Below are 11,138 nucleotides of genomic sequence, written 5' to 3' on the forward strand. Positions count from 1 at the left end.
GGAATAATACTGCTTCCGTGCTTGTCTTGCATCTCCTATTTGACCCAAAGAAAAACAGGGAATAAAGAATGGACATTCTTCTTCAGCCTAGAACATAACAGATGCCAACTAACATTAAGCGAACAGATGACCAAACCAAGAAGGGACTCCCCAATTTGACCCGTGTGCTCAAGCTCGTTAAAGAGAAAAGAAAAGTTCGCACCCAAGATTTACCATCTTGTGCACAAAGCTGAATTCAGGGCACTGCAAGGCCTGGCTTTCCTGGCAGAGCCCCCAAGAAACCACTGAGTAATGTAAGATAAAAGGCTGGTTCGATATACTTGGTCGAGAATGAGCTGTTCAACACAACATGCCAATGCAAATGGTTTCCCCTTTGCAGGAAAATTAGAGTTAAAATAGAACCCATCCCATGCCTTATGTAAAATTAAATTTTAGTGCCTTATTAAGACTTAATTATAAAAAATAAAATAAAAAGCTTACAAGAAAATCTAGGGTAATTCAAAGATGATACAGTAGTAGTTGGAGAGAGCTTGCAAATCAAGGATGGGAATTCTAAGAAATCAGAGAAAAAATAGACATATTTGAAAATTACAATTTTGCATGTCATAAGATTACATAAATAAAATCTACATGTAAACCACAAATCTGTAGAATTATTTTAAAGCAAATCATAAACAAAGGGCTAATTCTAAAGTATATAGGGCGCTCTTACAAAGTAACCAGGAAAAGGAGCAAAAGTTCTAAAGAGACCACTCCCAAAAGAGCAAATCCCAATATTAGAATAAGGAAAGGAACAGAAGAAAGGAAGAAAAACATCCAAGAGAGGGGGAAGAAGTAAAGAAAAGATGTTTGAATTCACCAGGAGTCAGGAAATTTCATACTCAACTCTTGAGTTGTGACTATCCTTGTAAGACTGACAAAAATTTAAAAGGACCATAAATCCTACCTGGGCAAGTGACCCCTGCTATACTCTAGTAGAAATGGGGACCAGTACAGTCTTCTCTGAACATAATCTGACAACATTTTAATAAAATTTAAGAAGTGCAAACACCCTGGGTTTACATCCGGCTCTTGAGCTGCTGGAAATCCATCCTATTTGCACCAGTGTGGACATCCAGCAGCATTCTTCGAACGGCACAGAACCAGAAGCAACACAAATTCCCGTTTCTGGAGAAGCAGCTAAGAACTTCGCAAAGTTATCCAATACGTGGCGTATTGCACCGTCCCATAAAGAAAGAACTTAAATGTAGAGGTATACAAGGTGACTCGCAAGTGTTTCTACAAGGTATTGAGTGAGAACATCAAGATGCAGATAAAAGTCTATTATGTAAGACCATATTCATAAAACAAAGACTTTCCTTCCCCACAAAAAAAAAAAAAAAAAAAAAAAGTGCCCTATACTTGTATGCATGCTTGTGTGTGTGACGCACTTTGTAGGATTATGGGATTATACGAGTAGAAAGAAAAACATGGAAGGACACACACTGGTTGTGTTTTGTCTTGTTATTGGGTGCAGGCTATCTGTGCTGATGGAGATGGCAAATGTGAAGGGGAGAGAGGAAGAGACGAAAATATCCACAGTAGACAAGCATGTACCCTATGACCCATTCCAGTAAATGGGACCAAGACCAAACTATCTGGACTCAGAGAGAGGAAGGTGAACCCAAACCTTTATTTCCCCGAGCCCTTAAGAAGGTTGTGAATGAGAAGGGAATCTGAGCCAGGTCTCCAAGGTCTCCAAGGATAAAGAAGACTTCGACAAACAAAGATGGCAGCAGGAGGGAAAGATGGAAAGAATTCTCAGCAAAGAAATCCTTTTAAAGAAAGAGTGTATGTAGTAGGCAAAATTCCAAGATGGCACCAGAGATTTCTGCCCCCTACCCCCACCCCAGGGTGTACGCATATCTTAGTGTATACTTAGTGTATACTGTCCTCCCCCTTGAGTGTTGGTAGGACTTGTGATTACTGTGGGATTTCACTCCCATGATTAAATTATGTTATACAGAAAAGATAAAGGAATTTTCCAAATATCATCAAAGTCCCTAATCATTTGAGTCTGAGTTCATCAAAAGGGAGATTATCCTACCTGCGCCTGACCTAATCCAGGGAGACATTTAAAAGAGAGCCCTGGACCTCCCTGAAGGGAGAAATTCAAAGCCAGAGATGCTCTCCTGTTGATGTTGAAGAAGTAAGCTTCCATGAATTTTGCAACTACAAGGAAATTGACTCTGCCAATAACTACTTGAGCTTAGAAGACCATGTGCCTCAGATGACCAATACTTTGCAACCTTTTGAGACTCCAAGCAGAGGGTCTCAAAGTTGGCATCTCTGTTTTCTTTTTACATGCTTTTTAAATATATGTGTTTCTTTTCACGATTGCCTGCTCTTCTGACAAGTAACACTGATTTTCCATGAACAGTAATGATATAAAGTTGCTTTTAAAAGTCAGCTTTAGGGATGCCTGAATGGCTCAGTTGGTTAAGCAGCTGCCTTCGGCTCGGGTCATGATCCCGGCTTCCTGGGATTGAGTCCCACATCAGACTCTTTGCTTGGCAGGGAGTCTGCTCCTCCCTCTGCCTCTGCCTGTGTTTGCTCTCTCTCCCTCTCTCTCTCTCTGACAAATGAATAAAAAATCTTAAAAAAAAAAAAAAAAAAAAAAGAGTCAGCTTTAAGGACGCCTGGGTGGTGCAGTCAGTTAAACACCTAACTCTTGGTTTCAGCTCATGTTGTGATCTCAGGGTCATGAGATCAAGCCCGGCATCAGCTCGATGCTAAGCACAGAGTCTACTTAAGATGATCTCTCCCTCTCTTTCTGTCCCTCCACCTCCATTCTCATGAGCTTTCTCTGTCTCTCTCTCTCTCTCTCAAATAAATAAATAAATCTTAAAATAAAGTAAAAATCCATTTTATTGAGATAGAATTTGCATATGTAAAAGTCACCAATTTTAAGTGAACAATTTGATGAGTTTCAACAAGCAAATACAGTCATGTAACCATCACATCAGTCATGATAAAGAACTTCATATTACCCCACAAAGCTCCCCCCGTCTCTTTCCAGTCCATTTCCCAATCCCCCCCCCCCACTATCAGCCCCTGGCAACCATTACTTTTTGTCTCCTGAGTTTTGAATTTTATGGAACTGCATGTAAATGGAATCATTCAGTACCTGGTTTTGTGTCTGGTTTCTTCACTTAAGCATGTATTGACCAGCATTTGCCTTGTTTCAGTTTGGAGCTATTATGAATAAAGCTGCTATAAACATCTGAGTGCTGGTCATTAATAGAACAGAGGTTTTCATCTCTTTGGGATAAATACTGAGGAGTGAGATCATTAGGTCCAATGGTAAGTGTATGTTTAGCTTTATAAGAAACTGTAAAACTACTTTAACAAAGCGGCTGTATTATTTGAATGATTACCAGCAACAGAGGAGTGCTTCACTATTCCAAATACTTGCCAACACTTGGTCTTGTCAACCTTTCTAATTTTAGTAGTACTGTTGGGTTTATTGCAGTATCACTTGGTGAGGTTGTGTCACATCAACAAAGACGTCTTTTCATGTGCTTAGTTGCCATTCATATACCTTTTTGGTGAAATGTCTGTTGCTCTTTTGTGCCAAGTTATTGATCATCTCAATATTGGATTGGACCCCAGAATTTTCACCATCTGATGTGACTTCCATGATCACATCCCACTGCATGGAAAAGGGCCTTCAGCATTATAGTTAAGATTACTAACCAGGGATGCCTGGGTGGCTCAGTGGGTTAAAGCCTTTGCCTTCAGCTCAGGTCATGGTCCCAGGGTCCTGGGATGAAGCTCTGCATCGGGCTCTCTGCTCAGCAGAGAGCCTGCTTCCCTCTCTCTCTCTGCCTGCCTCTCTGCCTACTTGTGATCTCCGTCTGTCAAATAAATAAATAAAATCTTTAAAAAAAAAAAAAGAAAAGATTACTAACCAGTTGACATTATAATAGGGAGATGGTCCCAGATTATCCAGGTAACCCGCCCCCATGATTATGAGCCCTGACAAGTAGAAGACTAAGACATAGAGATTCAAAGAGGATTTGACCACCATTGTCTTTGAAGATGCCAAAGTCTCCATGGAATGCACAAAAAGGAAAGGAGCTCTACCAACAACCAGCAAACTTGAAGGAGAACCCTAAGTGACCTACGAGAACCACAGGCCCTGCAGATACCTAGATTTTCGCTGGTACGACTCTTCATAGAGAACCCCACAACATCATGCCAGACTTCTGTCTTATAGAACTGTGAGATAATAAATGGATATTGTTTTAAGCTACTTAATTAGTGGCGATTTGTTATGCTGCAGTAGAAAGTAATTTACCATCTCTGTATTAAAAGCAAAAAAAAAAAGTGTTAATTTAAGAGATCCATATGGTTCGGGAAAAACGTGAATGCACTTTTTTGTGTGAGTGGAACTGAAGTACGTTTGCATGTATTTACTGTGCAAACAAATGCGCTGGTGTGAAAAAACACAGCCCACCCGCCACCCCCACACATACCCTCCCACCTGGCCCTGGAGGTACGTGAATTTTCGTCCCCAGTTTCCAGAGCTTCTGGACACTATCTGAATTGTCCTCTTCACGACTCCCCAAATGGGACCGGGAACCTGGCAGCTCTTCATTCCGGGGGATGGTCTCCGCTCACATTTTCCAGACGACGTCATCCCTGCGGGAGCCAAGTCTCTATTTAGAGATGTTTTCTCCCTTTCTTTGTTGTCATTGTTTATTTTCCTCCTTGGACCCAGGAAGCAGCCCGAGCCACGTTTGCTTCCCCAACATGTTAACGCGAACAGCCCGCCCAGCAAACCAGAGAGGCACGTGCTACCTTAATTACCCGGTTGCTACTGCAACACCCGAGTGACAGACAAAACCCTTCATTTGGGAGGGAAATTAGTCGTACACAAACAAGAACACATTTCAACTGGAATTAAAATCTCCGACACTCCCTCGGCAGGGAACTCTCTGGCAGGTTCTCTTCCTTTCTTTGCTGTGTTACCTCCTTTCCTCCACGGGAATTTTCTTGGCAAAGGGCCAGGCTTTGAGGCCCAGAGGCCTCTCCTGTAATCCCCCTTCTGGTTCATTCTCTGGCTTTGCTTGAGACCTCGGCGGCTCCAGCCCACCTTGAGTCCACACCCTCCCCCCCAGCCCCGGCCCTTCCTGTGCGGTTTCTGTCCTCCAGCCCCGAGCAGGAAAAGATGGCAAGTCAGGGAGGCGCTGCCCAACTCACCCCCTTCATCCGACACCCCCATCCGGGCCAGGGTTCCCCGAAGGTGAAGGAGAGATTGGACGAGTGATTGGACGTGATGAATAACACTCAGCAAAGACACAAGGTGGAGAAAGTGCTCGCTTTAGCCGAAACTCTCAGATTTATTGCCGAGTGCCACAAATAATGAAATCATCAGTCTTCCACCGACTTAAAAAGGGAATCCGCGGTGGCAAGTTTAAACTGGGCAGTGGGGAAAAGCCCAGTGATGAGGGCTCTGGGATCTCCCCCAAACCCCATACCACGTCTCACACCCTGGGGAGTGTGCCCAGTGAATACACAAGCCTCAGGGTCTGCCCTGGAGTGGGGGTGGGGGTCACCAACACCATGACTCCCCCGGCGCAGGGAACTGGTGGTCCCTGATCCCTAAACTCAATAACTCACTTATGGGAGGGAAGCATCCTGAGTCCCTGGAACGCAGGAACCTTGAGTATCTGTGATAAAGCCAAGTCAAGCAGGAGCGCTCCGTCTGCCTTGGCTCTGAGAATGGGCCTTCATGACTGACCACACAGGACTAGGTAAAAATCACAGCCCACAAAATACGCCCAGACCCAAACCCCTCTCTCCACCTCCATGAACGCTCTCTGGTTCGGGCCAGCATTAGCTTCCCAGACTCCCTTCCTGCGCCTTTGACCCTACAGTCTATCCTACCCACTGCTTCAGGAGGGATCCCGCCAGGACCTCGGTCAGATCACAAACCCCCTACCCCTTTATCCAAACTCCCAGGGCTCCCAACTCCCTCAGAGGAAAAGCCCTCCCCATGTAGCCCCCACCCCAGCCCGCCCCCACCTCCTCATTCCCCCAACTCCCCCTCACTCACCTGTTCCAGCTACTCTGGACCCGGTTTATTTGCTTTTCTTCAAACAAAGAACTCTTGTTCCACAGAACAAACACGCAGTCTGCCTGAGCCTCCTGTGAGAAAAATACTGGGTTATGATACAGGGTTTACATCCCTCCAGAGACAATTTGGATCCTTCTCAGATGAATGTTGCTTATTTCCACAGCAAAGAGTATCTGATGTGTCAGACCAAAATAAAACTAGCCAGACACTTTTGAATAAAAAGTTCAACAGATTTTTTTAAAAAAGTAATAATAAGAGAGAGAGTATAATGTAAATGATAATGGTCATGAAGGTAGCTCCAGGATGCCTGAAGGGAGGGAGACTCTGTTACAGTAGGAAAATCCTAAGTTTGGCTGTCCATGGGCTTGGAGCACACCCATCCTCTGCCACTTTGCTAATCTGTGACCTTGGTCTCCGGATCCTCAGGTGTGGTGACATCGTGAGGTTGCAATGGCTCCGAATGGCTCTATGGTTCTGTGTCCTTCAAGTTCAAAGACAGGTTGTGTCGTGGATTCCAGAGGCAGTGCCTAGACCAGACCGCCCCACAGTTCCTGCTGCTGAGACCTCCTGCGTGGCCCCGGAAGTGTCCTTTCCGTGCTCGGTCCCTGCCCTCCCTGAGCCCAGGAATGCCCCGCAGGGCTGCCTCCTACGTGTCTGCGTTGAGTTACGCTGCTGTCACTGCAGCCAAGGGGCCCTAATGGTGCTAGACCCTCAAGTCTTCCTGGACCTTTGTCCAAGATCCTCTCCCTCAATTTCCTGCCTTCCCCGCCCGGCCCAGCTTACCTGTCAGCTCCCCTCAAGCCACACCCTGGGCTCTCTTCTCTCTGCTTTGTGACACCTGCTCCCCTGGACGGGCTCACCTGAGCCACTCTGCTCAACATGGCCTGCTTCCCCATGGAACCTACCACTACCATAATGGTGGTCTGGATGCTGTCTTTGCACCCGGCACCAGCTGGTGGGACCCAGGACCCCTCCTCCTATTGTTTATCTGGGGTTACATACCCACCGTGGTTCACTCAGCCCGGTGCTCTCCACCTTCCTGTATTAACATCCTGTTTCTCCCGATGACACAGACAGTCTTCAGGTTTGCAGCAGATAGCTTGGCCACTTTCCAGTATACCAGTAGCCCTGGGACAGCTTTAATGATACCCGTTGGATATTAACACACACATGTTATGTGTCAAGGGGTGAGTATCAGAGCTCGCCCATTGCTGAGCCTTATTTTCCACCATTTGTACGTTCTAAAGAATACCTGGCCACGTACAGTATCCACCAATTGGCTCTTAATCATAGTTAATAAATTCTAACATTCTGAGCACACCTCCTGAACACACAGGATCTGAGCACACAAGGTCTATATAACATGACCTTGGATTTGTGCTTGACTCCTCTCCCTTTCACACCATTTTCAATTAATCAACAAAGTCAATTGGCTCTCCTTTCAAAATACATCCTCAACCTGACCACTTCTCCCACTTCCACGGTCCAGCCCTGGACCCCAAGCCATCCTGTCTCCCCTGGATTCTGTGGACCCTCCTCCCTGGTCCTCTGTCTCCATCTCGCCCCCTACAGGCCACTTGACACATGACAGCCACAGGCATCTGTTCAAACCTCTGGACCATGTCCTTCCTCCGCTCAGAATCTCCAGTGGCTCCAGCCACACCTGAGACAAACCCAAGCTCCTCCCCATAGCCCCCAAGGCCCTTCATCCGATTCAGAATCTTCCTAACTTTCAACTTTATCCCTGGCCTTGCTTCTCACACTCACTCTGGCCAAGAGCGCCTGCTCCCGTGTGACTGTCCCCTGTCCACACTCACACCCACTCAGGTGACCTCTTGAGACACTCCCTAGATGTCCCTGTTACCTGTGTCTTCACTTGGCTGTGACTTCACAGAGTGGCTTTTTCTGATTGCCCTCCCGGGGTGTCCCCTCTCTCATTCACTTTCATCCCACAGGCGGATCCCGTTTTTGCTTCACCACACCTGTTCTCCACTCTTCTCCATTTGCTCTGTGCCCCAGGAGGCTGATTCCCAGAGACTGTCTCACCCAGAGCCCCCGCCTTCAGCTCCTGGATTCTGCTGCGTGAGCCCTGGCCAGAGACTGCGGACAGGGTCAGAGATAGTCAGGATGTGGATATCTCGCCTCCTCTGTACCGGACCGTGGCCATCCTCACCACCCACCGCTCCTGCCGGCCCCTCCCCTGGCTGAAGTTCATCCCTGCTCCAGGTACGCGGTACACGGCCGCCTCCCCTCTTGCCCCGAAAGCCACAGACACCCAGGACTCATCCCTGTGGACGGCACAGCCCTCCTCTGGTTCCCACCCCCCAGCCCCACTGTGAATGGTCATTTGATGTCCCCTTCCTAAAACTCATCTTCTTAACAAGACATTCGTGCTCTTCCCTGGAGAGGAGAAAATAAACCGTCAAATATACTCTGATGTAGCATCGACTTACATGTGTCAATTTCAGAGATGTTAAAGATGTGGAAAAAATGTACATCTCATGAAACATATTGTGTATTTGTTTATATCTTGTCCGCCTCTCTGCTCAAATGCAAACCCCCTTGAGGCAGAGACCTGGTCTGCTCTGTTTCCTGTTGAAACTCCAGAGACCACAGTGCTGCTTGGCTCCTGGCAGGGGCTTCACAAATTCTTCCCGAATAAAAGGGAGACATCCAGCCTGTGGTTACTGGCCTCCCCTGGTCTCCGCTCCTGGCACTCTGCTGTCCCCTCCCATATTTGGGGTGTTTGACCGGCAAGACACAGCAGAAGAGATGGCATGTCGCTTCCAACATTAGGTTATTAAAGGCAGCATCTTCTCTCTCCATCTCTGTCTCCCTGTCTGTCTCCGTCTCTCCACCTGTCTCTCTCTGAAGTCATGTGGCAGAGAAGCCCACATGGTGATGGTGTAAGCCCATGTCCGTGAGTCCTCTCCAGCTCCTCCTCCAGAACCTGCAGCTCCAGGGAACAACATCACTGTAACCTCCCAGAGATACTGAGCCACAAACACCAGCTGGCTGTTCCCAGAAATCTGACCCTCAAGGGAGGGAATAAATGGGTATTGTTTGAAGCCACTACATTTGGGATGTGGGGAAAGGGGCTATTTGTTCCGCAGCAGTAGGTGACCAATACACGGCCCTAACTTAGTTCTCATTCCTGTATCTCCGAGCACAACCCTTGCGCTAAGCATGCTGAGCCTGTGGTCGAGCATGTTGCCCCAGCTGCAATAATCTAGAAATGTCCAGCCCTCTTCCCCACTGAGCCTTTCAAGACAGATTCCATCTTCTTTCTCAGACTTGCCCCAGGCCTGACCGAGGTAAGGGGCTTTTCAGAGATGGATCCCAAGGTCACTTGGAGCTCCTCCCTTCCCCTGTCCCAGTGCTGCTGGTGGTTTATTTTCCTGTGGACTTGGATACATAGGGACCAAAGACTCAGGGAAACAAAACAGACATTCACATGAGACAGTCTCTAGAGGTTTGAGGAGCAAAATGACCCACCATATGGAATTCTTTATACAGAATTTTGTCATCACTTTGATGTGAACAAACGCCTTTCTTTATTTGAATTTTCCAGACTGCTAAGGGGATGTGTGTACTTCTCTCCAGCATCACACGTAATCTGGGGTCATTGGAAGAAATGAAAGGTCCCTTTCTTCCCCATTTGTTTCTGCAAAGAAAGTGGTTGAGTATCATTATTTCAAAGGCATAGGTCAAGCCCACCATTCCTTGCCGCCTGCCGGTCCCATGCCGCCACATGTAAACCATCGGGCAATGACTTTCAGTAAAAACATAGTAGTGATCATCATCATTTCAGTTTGTTTTTTCTAAACAAGGATGACTAGGTGGAATGTTTAGGCAGAGCAGAAAACATGGGCATCCAATGAGCAAAGACGTGCAGAGAGAACGGAAGATAAGGCAAGAGATTCGGGAAGTTGGAAGCCAGAACAGGGCCAAGGACAGGGTCAGGGAGGAGATGAAGCCTGGGAGACGGGGGCCGAGGCCAAGGAAACGTAGAGATGCCAACAGATCGGAGATTGCCGGTGCGGGGAGACACACGCAGCCTTTTTCCAGGATGTGAATAATGAGAGATCATTAAGCCAAGTTACCAGGGGTTCCAAGAGACAGTGGGAGTAATTCAATGAGAGAGGCCCCGACATTGCAAAACTCCAAATGAATTCTTTGCTCAGCTGTTCACAGGGGAGGAAGAGAAAGCAGAAACCATAATGTATTTCCTTATTGAGGCAAAATACAGAGAAAGGGCGGGGTGGGGGGGAGCAGGGAGAAGCTGAGACAAGACGACATGGACCTTATTTGTTCTTGGTGTCGCGGTGAGAGTTTCTCTGACAGGTTAACTGTAGAACCAGCTCAGACCTGCTCCTGGAGCCCTCAGGACACCTCCCCATGAGTCCTAGCTGGTTCAGGGCTTCCAAGAAGCAGCTCCCAGTCCTCGGATGCTGTGCGGGGACATGCGTGTCCTTCATTCCCACTGTTGGCGGACGGGTGGGCTGAGCTCCTGCCTCCACTGGCCAACTTCCTGGGTGGATTTCTTCTGGCAGTTAAAACAAGCACATCCATCTCTTCCAGATTTCTGGCCCCACATTCTGTGATCTGGAGAATCGGTTGTCCAGCAAGATAGAATCGGGATGAAGTTAAAACCTGAAAACCCAGGAAGTCTGGGACGTAAAATGGCACTTGGGACACTCAAGTAGAACGGCGGGGCGGACAGAAGCTCCCCGGGCGGAGGAGGAAGTTGTGCCCCTCAGAGAGTGTATGCAGATGACCTCTCTTAACTGGCAGTGCCACTTCCTCCCCCCCAGGGGCGGGGGTGCACAGGTGCACGGTCCTCGCTTTGCACTGATTCATCATGTTTGCATTTGTGACCTGGACACTCTTCTGATGGAGGTTATACTCCAGTGTATTTTCACTCCTGGTGGGATTTTGACCGAGGAAGACAAAGACATTTTTAAAGGTGGGCCACCACCTGCCAAGGGTGTTTGGGCCCATCACCCAGGAACCACTC

The 11,138-nt window shown here is 47.4% G+C and overlaps 1 long non-coding RNA gene across 1 annotated transcript; it reads right to left on the minus strand.

Annotated features, from left to right (window-relative positions):
* Nucleotides 1-4,524: 4,524 nt before the first annotated feature.
* Nucleotides 4,525-6,637, minus strand: LOC131808286 (uncharacterized). The gene is made up of 3 exons (XR_009344769.1): nt 6,528-6,637; nt 6,101-6,192; nt 4,525-4,683 (listed from the first exon to the last, which is right to left on the minus strand). It is a non-coding gene; the product is annotated as an uncharacterized LOC131808286 (long non-coding RNA).
* Nucleotides 6,638-11,138: the final 4,501 nt, after the last annotated feature.

This window comes from Mustela lutreola, chromosome 9 (assembly GCF_030435805.1).
Source record: "Mustela lutreola isolate mMusLut2 chromosome 9, mMusLut2.pri, whole genome shotgun sequence".
NCBI lineage: Eukaryota > Metazoa > Chordata > Mammalia > Carnivora > Mustelidae > Mustela > Mustela lutreola.